Source organism: Mesocricetus auratus, unplaced genomic scaffold, assembly GCF_017639785.1.
Source record: "Mesocricetus auratus isolate SY011 unplaced genomic scaffold, BCM_Maur_2.0 Super-Scaffold_100023, whole genome shotgun sequence".
NCBI lineage: Eukaryota > Metazoa > Chordata > Mammalia > Rodentia > Cricetidae > Mesocricetus > Mesocricetus auratus.
Window position 1 is genome coordinate 6,095,555 of NW_024429204.1, and position 14,216 is coordinate 6,109,770.

Below are 14,216 nucleotides of genomic sequence, written 5' to 3' on the forward strand. Positions count from 1 at the left end.
TCTTTACACTTCAAATTTCCTAGCTTTTGTTTCACAGAAAGTCAGTTCTGGGAACCCCCTTCTAATAGTAGGAATTTCTTGTGGATAAAACATCTTGGGTTATTGTGCCCACGCTTTGCATTCTGTTGTGAGAGTAAACCTTTCCAGACTCCCATTGTGGGACCTAGGTTAGTAGCTGAAAATGCATGTCTCAATGGCCAAAAAAAAAAATTCTTATTCACTGCTGCTTGGATAGAGAAGATGTAGTATCCAGTCCTCCTAAGATAACTCCTCTACTCTGCTGGGCAAGAACATTGTTCACCAACCTTCTTCAATCGCCTCCTCCAACCCCAAATTAAACTCTCAGAGAGATGACTGAAGGTTTGAAATCTTGGCCTACTTTATACAACTAAGTCAAAAGCCTGTACATCCCATGGACTACCATCATCTCCTACCTGGAAGAGAGCACCTACATGTGTGAGTGAAATGCTGGGTACCAGCATCTTATCCATTACTTTGACAGGTCGGAATAAGAAGGACACAGAGAACCTCGGGCAAGGCCAACAACTTCCAAGACTAGATAATTTTTTTTCATTGAGCTGGTGGTTGGGAGGAGATATTGATATGGATATATACCAAATTTTAACAATCTCCTAAGATTTTATTATATCAAAATTTCTGGAAAGAATATTTTCCTATCTCTTATGTGCCATTGGGACAATTTTAGAGAATTGAGGAGAAATCCACATACACACGTTATTTTTTTATTGGTTCTTGTTGAATTGGGGAAAAATTTCACTAAGACCTTCATTTTATCATTCCAAATCTCCCTCCTCAGATCTATTGTGCGTCACAATGTCTCTAGGCTAAAAGCAATCAAGGAAGAATTATCCCTTTTATTCAAAGTTATAGGATTAAGAACACAGAAATATGAAGGCTTGTTCTTCATTTCTAGCAAGATAAGAATGGTCTCTATTTCATACTGTTGATTTTTTTTCTTGCTTCATAATAGAAGAATTCAGACAACATCTTGAAGGTCTTTCACAAATGAATAAATAACTAAAATGAAAAATGTCTATGTCTTTAAAATACTGTGTAAAAACTGGAAATTCAGTATGGGGTGATAGCTCTCCGATGTGTTTCTACCATGTAGGAGAATGATCTGTAGAAGACTATCGGACTTCTTGAGTATCCAATCTGAAATATTTCATATTTTCCATTCAGGTCGATGGTCCTCTTCTTGGAGGTTGAAGGTTTGTTTAGTAGCAGTGTTTCACAGGGAGCAGAGAGGTCATGAGGTATGGATGAAATCCTAACACTGATTTGACTTCTCATCTGCCAGTTCAGAAGGATGCTATCCGGTAGTTGAAGTGAAGTGACGTTGTTCTTTCAAAAGAGCCATATTTACAAGAAGAAGGGGAAAATGCAAACAGGAAAGACTTCAGGCAGCGTGGACACATATCCTGCTTTTCTTCATGGGAGACCATAAAGATCTCCTCAAGTTGTTTAACAAGGTGATCGATTTATTTTTTCATTAGGGTTCTCGGGCTAACTTGTGGGAAAGAGGTTATAAAATGTTCTGAGGGAAGATAGACAGTGTTTCTTGTGAGCATGAGAGTGTTGTGCTGTCCTGGCTTTGAAATTCTTACGTGGGTGTGGTGGACTAGCGGAGGGTTGAGAAGTCCCAGAAGTGAAATAGAAGCTGGGACAGCTGGGTGACAACAAGCCGACTGATTTCCAACAACTTCAAGAGTAGACCACTTCAGAAAGAGGTCAATTTAGAAGGAATTTTAAGAAGTTTCCTACAAAATTCACTGCAGAAAACACTGGGTGTGTCTGAATTAGTCACCATCTACTCATGAGTAAAAACCAGTTGGCTAACTGGTCAGAAATAAATTATGTAAGAAATTGGAGGCTAGGTACAGTTGATCTGTGAAGAGGTGGTGAAATAAAATAACACTCGAGCAGCCAGAGAGGATCTGTGTAAACAGCTGCCACCCCTAAGCCCCCCCCTCCCCTCCCCCATGAGGCAAGGGTGACTGGGACCAGCAGAATCCAGAAGACTAAAGGAACAGCATTGACAATCTACTCAGAGATAGGACCCAGATCTCTGAGAAGATGGAGGCAACTCAGCTGGGGTTTTATCTAGAACCTCAGCCAGTGAAGCAGATTCTATTAGTTACAGAAGATGAAAATTTGAGCAAGCGAGTTTTGTAAATAAGGAGAAGCATTGGTAGGGAGAGGCTGAAAGGAAAGAAAGCAAGAAAACCGAGCAAATTCTTCCTTTACTTTTTTTTTAAAACTTCCTTCTGGTGGTCAAACAGTGCTTAACTTTAACAAGGAGGTGGACAGTGGTGGAGACAAGCCTTTTTCAGAGTATCAGCCCAAGTACCACAAAGGCAACTAGAGAATATAAGTTGGAACACAGGGACAATTGCTTAATCACTGGCCTGCTTTTGTTACTAGGACTGTAGTAATGATAATTATTTTGCTCATTCTTTTTTTCCCTCTGGAATCAGATGTATGTGGTTTCAGGATGTGTTAACAGTCCAATAGGTCTTGAGACACTTATCCTTTACAACTTCTCAAGAGCTGAGAAGTCCCCCTATATGCTGCAGTTTTACAATGTTAAAGCATTACAAGAAATCTAGTATACATATATATGCATTGTTTTTTTCTCAAGACAGGGTTTCCTCTGTGTAGCTTTGGAGCCTATCGTGGCACTCTCTCTGTAGAACAGGCTAGCCTCAAACTCACAGAGATCCACCTGCCTCTGCCTCTCAAATGCTGGGATTAAAGGCGTGCACCATCAAGGCCCGTTGTGCCACTGACAGACAGCAAAATCTAGTATATTTGACACAATGTTTCCACATATCACCCTCTTACTGTTATTATATACTTTCTTACCAGAAGAACACAAAATGAAACCCAAGGCTGTTGTCTCTTCTTAACAGAGTTCTCTCACAATGACTGCACTGCTCTGCAAAAATAAATAAATAGATAAATAAATTAGAGAAATGTAGGAGGAGTTGAATATAAGGGTTGCAGGGCATCCTCTCTCTCCTAAACCCTACAGTGTAAATACAAACACCTGCAACAAATGATGCGCTCATTCAAGACATTTAGCCTACCACAGTTTGCCAAAGTAAGATACACTGGTAGTTTGAAGTCATTCACTGAATTTGATTGGAGCTACAGCATGTGGAGTCTGATCTCTGGAGAATCATCTTTGACACCTACATTCTCCTCTGCTGTCTCTCTGATGTCTCCTTTCATTCCATGGTGTGTTTTGTTCAGCTGGGCTCCATTCTTTCTCATTTCCATAACTTCTCCCTTCCACTCTATGTTCATCTGAGCAATCCCTTCTTAACCTACCTTTCCTCTCTGTGTCTGAATTTGCATTGTCAACTGCCGCTTTGTACTCTCCGTGCATCTCTTGTCTTCCAATCAGTCAACCTAATTTTTAAGTTGTGCTCCTGTTGTTTCTCCAACCCCATCATATACCGTGTGAGGTCAGACATTGCCCAGAATTCCCTCCTCAGCTGTGCCCCAGCATGTTTACTCAGTATTTTATAATCTCGCTTCTTTTTCTTGTTAGTTCTACAATTTTCTTGTCTCTTCCAGGGGTTGATCACACACTTTCGGAGGCTGAAGCAGGAGGACTCTGTTGATTTTGTAGATAACTCTGGTGACAGATCAAGTATCCGTCCAGCAGGACTGACCTCAAACAAAATGAAAGAATCAAATCACAGCCAAACAAAATTAGAGGAGAAATCAGTGCATTAGGGAAAAAAGAAAAAAACAGAGATGATAGTTTAGCTCCAACCACCTCAAAATTTTATCTCAGAGAATGTAAGACTTAAATCTATAGAATCAAAAATCCCATTTCAGCATAGGTCTGTCATGTTACACATTTCCAGACCTTTAACAATAACTATTTATAGTTGATGGGGGAAGTCCTGTGTATATGTCAATAAAGCACTGTTGGCCAATAGGGAAGCAAGATAGGTGGGACTAGGAGTCGAGGAGGACACAGGGGAGGAGAAACACAGGGAGTCAAAATGTAACGGCCATAGGGGTAAGAAGCCCGGACCCTTTTCTCCGGTAAGAGAAATACTTAGATTAACAATTATGGAGTAAATACTTAAGTCAGAGTTAGCCAGTAAGAAACAAGCAAGGCCAACAGCTTCATAATTAATACAGCATCTTGTGTGTTATTTGGGGACTACAACACGGTAGAGCCCAGGCAACTGATGGGGAAAAACCAAGCGACTGACAAGGAAAAGGCTTCTCACAACATATAGTAAGTTAAGTTTGTTAATCATCGTCATTTTCTATGAATTATGCAATTCTGGTTCTTGGATTTGGGGCTTTGGATGTTCTTTTTCCTCACCTGGTGCCCTTCTGTCAAGTCTTAATCATCATTCTGTAACTGAAGATTCACAAATATCCTTCAACTTCACAGGCAACTGATGCCTTGGTTGGACCCATCTTTTCTAACATTACTTACAAATGCTATCTCACTATTCTCTGGCTTCAAATATGCTCGATGAGAAGTCTGATGGCAATGAGATTCATTTGATTTGTAGATAGCTTGCTGTCTTTACTCTTCCTATTTTTCTTGAATTTCTTTTAAAAAATATTCATGGATCTAATATCAAATGATGTGCCAAGAAAATATGCTCCTTTTAATTTTGATTTTTATGTTACTGTCTTTTTTTAAAATCTCAATGTTATCAATTTGTCAGTCAGCAGTGATCAGACAGCCCTCTGATTTATCTGAGAGACGTACATTGGGAAATTATTATTTTATGCTTGTTTGAGTCTAAGTATAATCATTATTTTTCTGTCCCACTTGTTATTGGCTATCCCCTATGACTATTTTACTGTGGCTACTGGTCTCTCAGTTAGGTTATATTTCTTCATTTTCAGTGGTGCTCATTTCTGGATTTTGGACAAGCCTGGATATCAGCTACTCCTTAAAATATATAGATAATTGCCTTGCTGTCTACCATTGTTTTTAAAGGGCTTAGAATCACAGGCTGTTACTTCTCAACCTAGTATCTAAATCTAATTTTTCAATGCTCTGGGTCAAAACTATCCATTGTTAACCTTCACTTGATCTTTCTTTCTTTTTTTTTCTTTTTTTGGTTTTTACGAGACAGGGTTTGTCTGTATTGTTTTGGAGGGTGTCAGTCCAGCCCGGCCTCGAACTCACAGCGATCCACCTGTCTCTGCCTCCCGAGTGCTGGGATTAAAGGCGTGGGCCACCACTGCCCGGTGTTGATCTTACCTTTCTTATTTTCCTCCTTTTGGGCCTTTGGAGTACAAGGACACTAGATACAAACCGGGTTATAGTTTCCTTCTAGGACCACAAATTATTCTATACTATGTTCTATGTGTAAGGACATGGCATTACAACCTTCAGTCACTATGTTGGATACATATTTGAAATTTATACTGCTGCCATGGACTGACAGCTTATGACAATGCCCATTAAATTATTAAAGCTTTTGTTGATCAGGACTCCAAGAGCAACCTGAAGAGGTGCCTTCATGACATTATAATCAAAGTGACCATCAAAGCTGGTTTTCTATCTGGCTGTATAACTGTTAAAGGGTCTATATGAAAGTTTAATGCATATTAGATTGTCTCATTAAAACCAGTGAGTAATGGGAAATATCTACTTTCTAAATGGGCATCACAATCCATGAGATATGATGATATTTTTTTGCTTACCAGCAACAATTGCACTTAGATCACTTGAACCAAATAAAGGTGGTGACTAAAAGAACATCGATCAGCTAAACAAAAACCAAAGGGAAACCTGAAGAACTGTGAAACAAACAACTTCTGAGTGAGCTGGAATGCTGAAGAAATGGGCAAAATCGGGGGTGACATATGTAAGAATAATGAGTGGTGATTTTTTAATCTAGCATCGTTCCAGTCGGTATTCAAATTCACAGAGAAGTGTCCCATTAAATCAGTTTAAGATACATATGAGGCCAGCAGAGGCATTTGTTGTTGTTGTTGTTGTTGTTGTAGTTGTTCTCTTTATGATAGGCAATATGTTTATCTCAAACAAATCTGGAATGATGCTGTCAGAAAAATAGGCACAAATCACTCAGGCAATAGCAAATGATACCCATGGAATATAAGCATAAGGACCACAGCACTGGAAACAGAACACCAAATAGACTGGAACAAAAAAAAAAAATAAAAGCAGTCCTCCTGCCACAAAATAATCAGAATATACAGAATAAAGAAAAAATATTAAGAGCTGCAAAGGAAAAAGGTCAAGTAACATATAAAGGCAGTCCCATCAGAATAACACCCAGTTTCTCAATGGACACACTCAAAGCCAGAAAGTCCTGGAAAGACATTATACGAACTCTAAGAGACTATGAATACCAGGCCAGACTACCATGCCCAGCAAAATTTCCATTTACTATAGATGGATAAAACAAGGTATTCCATGACAAAACTAGATTTAAACAGTATCTATCCACAAATCCATCCCTACAGAAAGCATTAGAAGGAAAACTCCAGCCCAAGGAAGTTAGACATACCCAGGAAAACACAGGCAATGGATAATCCCACAACAGCAAATCTTAAAAAACAGAAACACACACAACTACACACACACACACACACAAACACACACACACCACCACCACCAAAATAACAGGAATCAGCAATCACTGATCATTGATATCCATTAATATCAATGGACTCAACTCACCTATAAAAAAGACACAGGCCAACAGCATGGATGCAAAAACAGGATCCATCCTTCTGCTGCATACAATAAATCCACCTCAACTTCAGAGACAGACATTTCCTCAGAATAAAGGAATGGGAAAAGACTTTCCAATCAAATGGGCCTTAGAAGCAAGCCGGTGTAGCAATCCTAATAGCTAACAAAATAGACTTCAAATTTAAGGTAATCAAAAGAAATGATGAAGGACATTTCATATTTGTCACAGGAAAAATCCAGCAAGAAGAAGTCTCAATCCTGAATATATATATCAAACCCCATCACTAATAGTGGGAAGCTTTAACAGCCCAATTTCACCAGTGGACAGGTCTGCCAGACAGAAAATTAACAAAGAAATAAGCAATCTATTAGATGTTATGACTCAAGTGGGCTTAATAGAATTCTGTAAGACATTCCAACCAAACACCAAAGAATACACCTAATTGAGTTGTTTTCCAAAGGTGTTCAGTGGGAGTTCCCAAATAGCTAGGCTGTTGCCAAGACTCTAAGTTGCTCTCCAGAATCTAGTGGCAAGGTCCCATTGTTGAAGACAGTACCCATACAACTCCTTGAGCAAGGAGAAGTCTCGCTGGTAGTGACATAGGACATTTACCCCTCAGTTCTAGTGTCTTTGGTATATGCTACCAAAAGAGAAACATAAACACCACCGCAACCACAAACTCTTAGATCAACAACGATGTCCTCCCTGCAAGATATGCTAATGTAATTTATGGTGCAAAGGTTGTGGGAGTGACCGATAATTGTTTGATTCAACTGAAGACCTACTCTGTGAAATAGAACACATACCCAACACTGCTTGGGTGATCGAGAACCTGACGGTAGATAGCCCAGGGACCTAGGGTAAAACCAAATATTAACGTTGTAAAGATTCGGTAAAATGACTTCGGTTCCATTGTGTTGTACTCATACATCAGCACCTTGCTCAGCCCTCATCAGAAAAGGTTGCTTCTACAGTAGACGGGTACAATTACAGGGGACACAGTTAGTCACCTAGTCCTAAAAGGACTGTCTCTATCAAATCTCTGCCCTCTGGCCCCAGGGAATTCTGCAGAAAAGGAGTGGAGGAGTGTAACAGCCAGAGGGGGAAGAGGACACCAAGAAAAGAAACAAGCCCTGTAAATCAACATGATCAACACACATATGAACTCACAGAGAGACTAAAGCAGGCCATACAGGGCCTTCATGGGTATACACCGGATCCATTGTATGCATATTACAGCTTCCAAATTGTATTTGTATGGGATCCCTGAGTGTCCAAATGTGTGGGTCTGTGTTTCTAGTGCCTTCTGTCGGGCTCTCTTCCTTCTGTTTGTTTTTGTTCAAGTCCAGTGCCTTAGTCTTTTTTGTTGTTTTACTTCACCATAATTTAGTATTTAAAAATGTTTTTTAAAAGAAAAGAATGTAAGATCCCAGAATGGAGAGGAGTGTTTTGAACTGTTACTGTTTTCTGATCATGACATGACTGTGACACACAGGAACTCACAGCAGGCTCGGCTTCCTGCGCAAGACCTATGTAAGACCAAGCCAAGCAAAAACCCCAGTATCGATTAGAAGACAACTAGTATTCACCCCACGTGGAAGGGCTGTCTGTAATAGATAAATAGAAGGGATGGGAGAGTTATTCTTCATTGATGATGTGTCCTCTGGTAGAATTCCCTCAACGCCAAAATGGATGGCTTCAAACCCATTAACTGATTGGGCTTAGTGTGTTACCAACAAAATGAGTAAGTAAATAAATAAGTGAGGTTTGGAGGCAGCATCATGGGCTCATTCTGGATGTACAGAGGATGTAATGAGGGAGGATAATGATTGTATTTCATGTACACTTGCATGAAATTCCCAAAACTTAAAAAAAATCAAAAGAAACAAGACAAAAAAAGCAAAGAAAATGAACCTTAGGTAAATAATATAATGAAACAGAAAAAAAGAATTCCAAAAACCTTAAGCCCAGAGGCAAAAGGTAGATGGGGTAATTCAAGTTAAGAAAAGCTGACTAGAAACAAGCCGAGCTAAGGCCAGGCATCCATGAGTAAGAATAAGACTGTGTAATTTATTCAGGAACTGGGCAGCAGTCCCCCAAAGAGCTAAAGAACAAGGAGGATTCATATATATACATACATACATATATGAGAAAAGAATTGCTGTTTGTACAAATAAGAAAGAAAAACAGAGTTTTGGCCTGGGGAAAGCAATAAGCAGGAATGTGAGTTTTCGTTGTCCACACATACGTAAGATGATCACCAGATGCAGAAATTGTCAAATGTGTAAGATACAGAGAAATGGAAGGATCAGAAACAGGCCAGAGGGAGATATGAATTGAAAATCCTCTGGGGATGGGTATTATTTGGCATGATGGAGGCAGAAAACATCTTTCTACCAACGATAGGAAACACACGGAGGAGAACCGACTAAGGACATAACAGCAGGTACGGAAAATGAAAAGCCAGTCGCCAAAGAAAGAAGAATCGATTCTGTGAGAAAGAGACACATGCATTAGGACACATTCCCTAATAAATATAAAAAGAATAGAAATTCTAAAAGTGGAAATGAGTAAGAATGGAAATATAACAGGAAATAACAGAGAAACAGACAAAACTAAATATACTGCCAGGAATACCACTCAGCCATTTTGGGGGGTAAAAAAATCAACTTTTAATTCTGCCTCGTTGTTTATATAAAAGTTAGATCCAGCTAGAGGGGGGAAAATTAAATTTATAAAATGTATACCAAAATTAGCTACATATGAAACGGATACATTTTTATAATCTCAGATGTTAGAGATCATACCTTATTTTATAAACACAGTATCCTCAGTATGTAAACAATAAGATTGTACAGAATACCAAGACAGAACAAAAAAGTTGGTGCACATGAGAAAGTAACAGTGTCAATCTAGAAAAACAATCAATCTAGAAAAACAAAAAGGAACATCCCAGGAAGAATGAACAAGCAGTATCTCAAATCAGTCGCTCTCAGTGAGCATGGACGCTAACTGGGGTGAACTACCCACTTGTCTCTCCAGTTTCAGCTTTGGGCATATTTTTAACTCCTCCTCTTGCCTTTCATGTGTTGCAGGAAACTCTTCGAGAAAGTAGACATAAAAAAAAAAAACATGATGTTGAACCAGGAGCAAGGAAAAGGGTACCTTTCCCTCAGTGGTTCTGTCCTTTTGATGTCTGTACATCAGTCCCATTCAGAACCTCGGAAGAAAAACAGACAACGGAGGATCATCTGATAAGACTGATCCCAGGAGAGAAGAAAGCGGGCGGAAACCGAGAAGTCGGATACGCGGCAACGTCAGAGACATCTAAGTGTGCGATCTCAAATTCCTCCGTTTGTAGGATGAAAGCTCTGTTAGAGTCCGCTAGCGCTTACCATAGACATTATTAGTCCTTCCTGTCTGATCTTTCCTGAAAAGTTATCTATGGTATGTTGAGAAACTACATGTTGAACCTATTACTACTCTGGGAGATTTTGGTGTCAGGCACATTTCATGGCAAGGTGATGTTTCTCATTAAACCACCCTCAACTTTCACCACGACTGCATACTGTTTTGGACACGTGCAATGGAAACTGCCCTGGTATACACTGTACTTCAGGCAGACGAGGTTTGCTACGGTGCAGTGACAAATACTCCTCAGAATCTCTGTGCACTGCTTACTCATGAGAAACACCAGAGACTTTTCCTAAAGCTATCTCTCAACTAGTGACTCAGCCTCCAAAGATGCTTTTATCTTTCAAGGACCAGTCCATTCCCCTCCCTTCCTCCACCCACTAACAACTCATCAGTGAGGCTCAAAGGTATCCCACTCCAAGGGACCCATCCCTGTAATACATACTTCCTTCTAGAACTAAGAAGAAATATGTACACAATCATCACAGAAAGAGAATGCAAGCATTGATGTTGTGGTATTGTTATGAGGTGGGGATAAAATTTGTTTTTCATTGTGTCTTCTCACAGGACCTTGACATGTGTGGAGTGCAAGCCAACCTCAAGGGAGCATATGAAATGCCATTTTCTTATGTGACCATGATGAAGAAGTACTCTGTAAGATGTGTGGTATGTTTCTAGCCACAATACATGCTGTGGTCAGTAACAGAGTTGAGGAGTACTTCCTGCCATGCATAAATAAAGTCACACCTCCAAGCTCCTTGATGGGAACAACTCAATCCATCTCCATTCATGTCAGGACCTAGTGTTTATCTTTTCTACTGGGTATGGCTTCTCATGGTCAGGTGTCTTATGAACCACACTGATCCAATACCCATCGAATCAGGAAATCTGTAGTAAAACTCTGAATTGAGGAGGGACAAAATAAGAGCAATGATGTTTGATGAAGTCGTTGCCTTACCCTCAGCCTATGTAGAACATAGTACTCATCCTATGTCATCTGCCCTAAAACTATAGTTCTGATACTTTCAGAAAAGCAACCCTCTTAAAGATAACCATGTCTATGCTAACATGACTGTAAATGCATTAATTCCTGTAATCCCTGAGTCACTTAGTAAAATATACTTAATATTACTTGTTAGTACTTAATAAAATAATACCATTATTCTAGTCACATGAAAAGTCTTACATTGTCCATTTATTCTACAAAAAGGTTGTGACATAAGGTCAGAAGTGACCAAAACAGAGCTTGGGATGTAGTAATTACTCCAAGAAGGGCCATGTTATCATATTCACTAACTCTAAGATTCAGTTATATAATCAAGTAGACAGGAGCCATTTGTTGGGCAAAGCCCACTTGAGTGTGCAACATCTTATAGTCAATTTACAAAGAGCCAGGATGTGCTTGAGAGCTAGAGTGATGGCATTGGCAGGGTTTGATCTTTCGATGGTTGTGAGGAACATCTATCCCATGCTCCATTGCTGGTACCTTGGAACATTTTCTTCTGAAGGAAATCTTTGAATTTTCTTACCTGTGAAAGCATCACCCCAACTCTGGTTTTATCTTCACACAGCTTCCCCTACCAGCCATGTGTGTATGTGATTTTCTCTGTCTCTCTCTTCATGTGTGTCTTCAGATTTTCCATTCTCAAAACTGCATCAGCCATATTAAAATAATGCCCATCCTAATGACTTCATTTAATTTAATTCCTTGTAAAGAGCATATTTCCCCAATAGCCTCATATTCTGAAACACTGAGGATTAGGATTGCAACCAATGAATGTACTAGAATCACAATTCAACTCATAATCCTATTGCGCTAATGATTAATATTCTGTTACTGTAGTCTTAATTCAAGTTGCATATATCCATAAGAGACAATAGTTCTTACCAATATTTTCTGGAATAGGAATACTTGTATCAGAAATAAAATGTGCATTATTTATTCTCTTTGAGCATAATTACATTTAAAGTATAAACACACTGTACTTGCAGTGTGATCAAGAGAAATTCTTCTGTTGCCTCTTATGTCCCTGAGTTCAAGATACCATCTGTTTGGGGTGTATCTCAGTAAATAATTGGCTATGAAAGAACAAAGAATCAGGTGCATATACAGCATACCATTATAAAGGTTGTCTCAAAAAACAAGGGGAGGATCTGTGCCTTAACTATGAAAAACCTACTGTTTCACCCAATTCTTCTACTGGTAAATTGTTTCATATTGTATTTTAAAAAATTGGAGTCAGCTTAAATAAGCATAGAAAGAATAAGAGCCAGGGAAAATCATTGAGGCATTCATTTAATTAAAATCAATATCTTCATCATTTTTGGTGTTTATTGATGTTTTGTTCTATTATTCACTTGAGTAGGTGAAACTTCCTTATCACTTACAAGGTGGTGAACTGGAAACCTGTGCTGTGGTGAGCAGATATCATTTCAGGTCACAGATATTGTCAAACAAATATAGTCAGTTACTTTTGTGGAAGCTATAAAAATAATATTTGTGTATACGAGAAACAGGGATGTTTGGTTTTTCTTTAAACTGCATTGGTTTTTCTTGCTCTTACCAGAATGGCATCATCACAGGAGACAGGATTGGTCTGAAATCAATCTCTTGAAGAATAAGAAGTTAACCCACCATTCCCGGTTCAGAATGCTATACATCTCACTTCTTGATAATTTACTTGCCCAGGATTATGCGCATTATTAAATGTTGTCACCTTACTGCTACTTGTATCTTGTATTTTTATTGATAGCCCTCTAATGACAGAATAGTGTGTTGTAGATATTCATTAAGAATGATTTAGTAAATGAATGAAGATCATAGAGTGAGTCTACATTGTAGTTCAATCAGCATTTTCTTGTCCTTTCAAATGAAAAGTCCAAATTAATCATCATTTTCTTTTTCTCAACTCTTTGCCATGTTTACATTTTAGGTGTTATTAAAATATAAACTTGTAATTTCAATTATTTATGTTACAGCATAAATTATTGACTTTCACAGGGTTGTCTGTTTTAATTTAAGTAAGTCTCTATTCTGCCGCATTTCAATCAAGGTGGAAAGATAATATTATAGTGCAACCAGGTCTGTGTTTTGTTTAGTTATCAAGTAACAATTCTAAAAAGACCGGCCACATACAGAATCAATATCCAATATCCATTTACTGATCGTAAGAAAAGTTGACAATTCAGATACTGTGATGACACTTTTTCTGTGTGTGGAAGTCTAGGTTTTGTTATATTTCACTGGTCAAGGGATTTTTGCTTCATCATTAAAATAATAGGAAACTCTCCAAATCCCCATAATGGTGTCATTTATGTAATGTGTGTTTGCAAGGCAGGCTTTGATCACAGAAGATGATCCGAGAGAAGTGGCTTTCTGTTTTAATTTCCTGCCATCCTGGGAAGGTAGGGACAGGATGTACGCTAGTGTGACAGAGGAAAAGTAGACTTAAAAGTTAAGCAAATACAAATATCAGGTTCAGAGTAGGTAACCCAAACAAAATATTGTGTTGTGCATAGATACTTAGGTCTTTAGTCATTCAAATATTACCATGTCACCAAGTGAGAAGTAAATGAGATCTTGTAGAAGTTAATGAGATTTTTGTATACAGCCATGAATTAAACTTCCTACTGAACCTATATTGTGGAGCCCCATGTCAGATATTATAATGAGCATATAACTAGATCATAAAAGTCTAAAAGCAATGTTCCATGATATATTAAATACAAGCAACATTTCCCACAACTGTCAAATGCATGATCAAGGGTCAAGGTAGGTGTGTGTGTGTGTGTGTGTGTGTGTGTGTGTGTTTAGACGTCTGGACAGAGAATGCTCAAGAAATCTTGCTTATGACTGTTTGGGCATCTCTGTATAGATGTATTCAATATATAGACAAGAAAAAGGAATGAAGGAAATAAGTTTCAACATCCATCAGATTTGTGAACATTATCAAGAGCATTTTATAGGTCTGTTCGGGAGGAAGCGTCACACAACAAAATATTTAGACAAAGTTGACCCTCCTTAGAAATTCAGTCTAAAATATTGTCCTTACAAATACTATTTAG

At 38.6% G+C, this 14,216-nt stretch overlaps 1 long non-coding RNA gene across 2 annotated transcripts in view; it reads left to right on the forward strand.

Moving 5' to 3' along the window:
* LOC106021343 overlaps positions 1–13,166 on the forward strand; it is an 81,332-nt gene extending 68,166 nt beyond the window's left edge. The window contains exons 6-11 of one of the 2 annotated variants that reach the window (XR_005870486.1): positions 236–456; positions 1,204–1,232; positions 1,322–1,493; positions 9,833–10,184; positions 10,719–10,817; positions 12,719–13,166. This is a non-coding gene — a long non-coding RNA (uncharacterized LOC106021343). The remainder of the gene's footprint in view (positions 1–235; positions 457–1,203; positions 1,233–1,321; positions 1,494–9,832; positions 10,185–10,718; positions 10,818–12,718) is intronic. The other variant, XR_005870487.1, reaches the window with a different exon arrangement.
* The last annotated feature ends 1,050 nt before the right edge of the window (positions 13,167–14,216 follow it).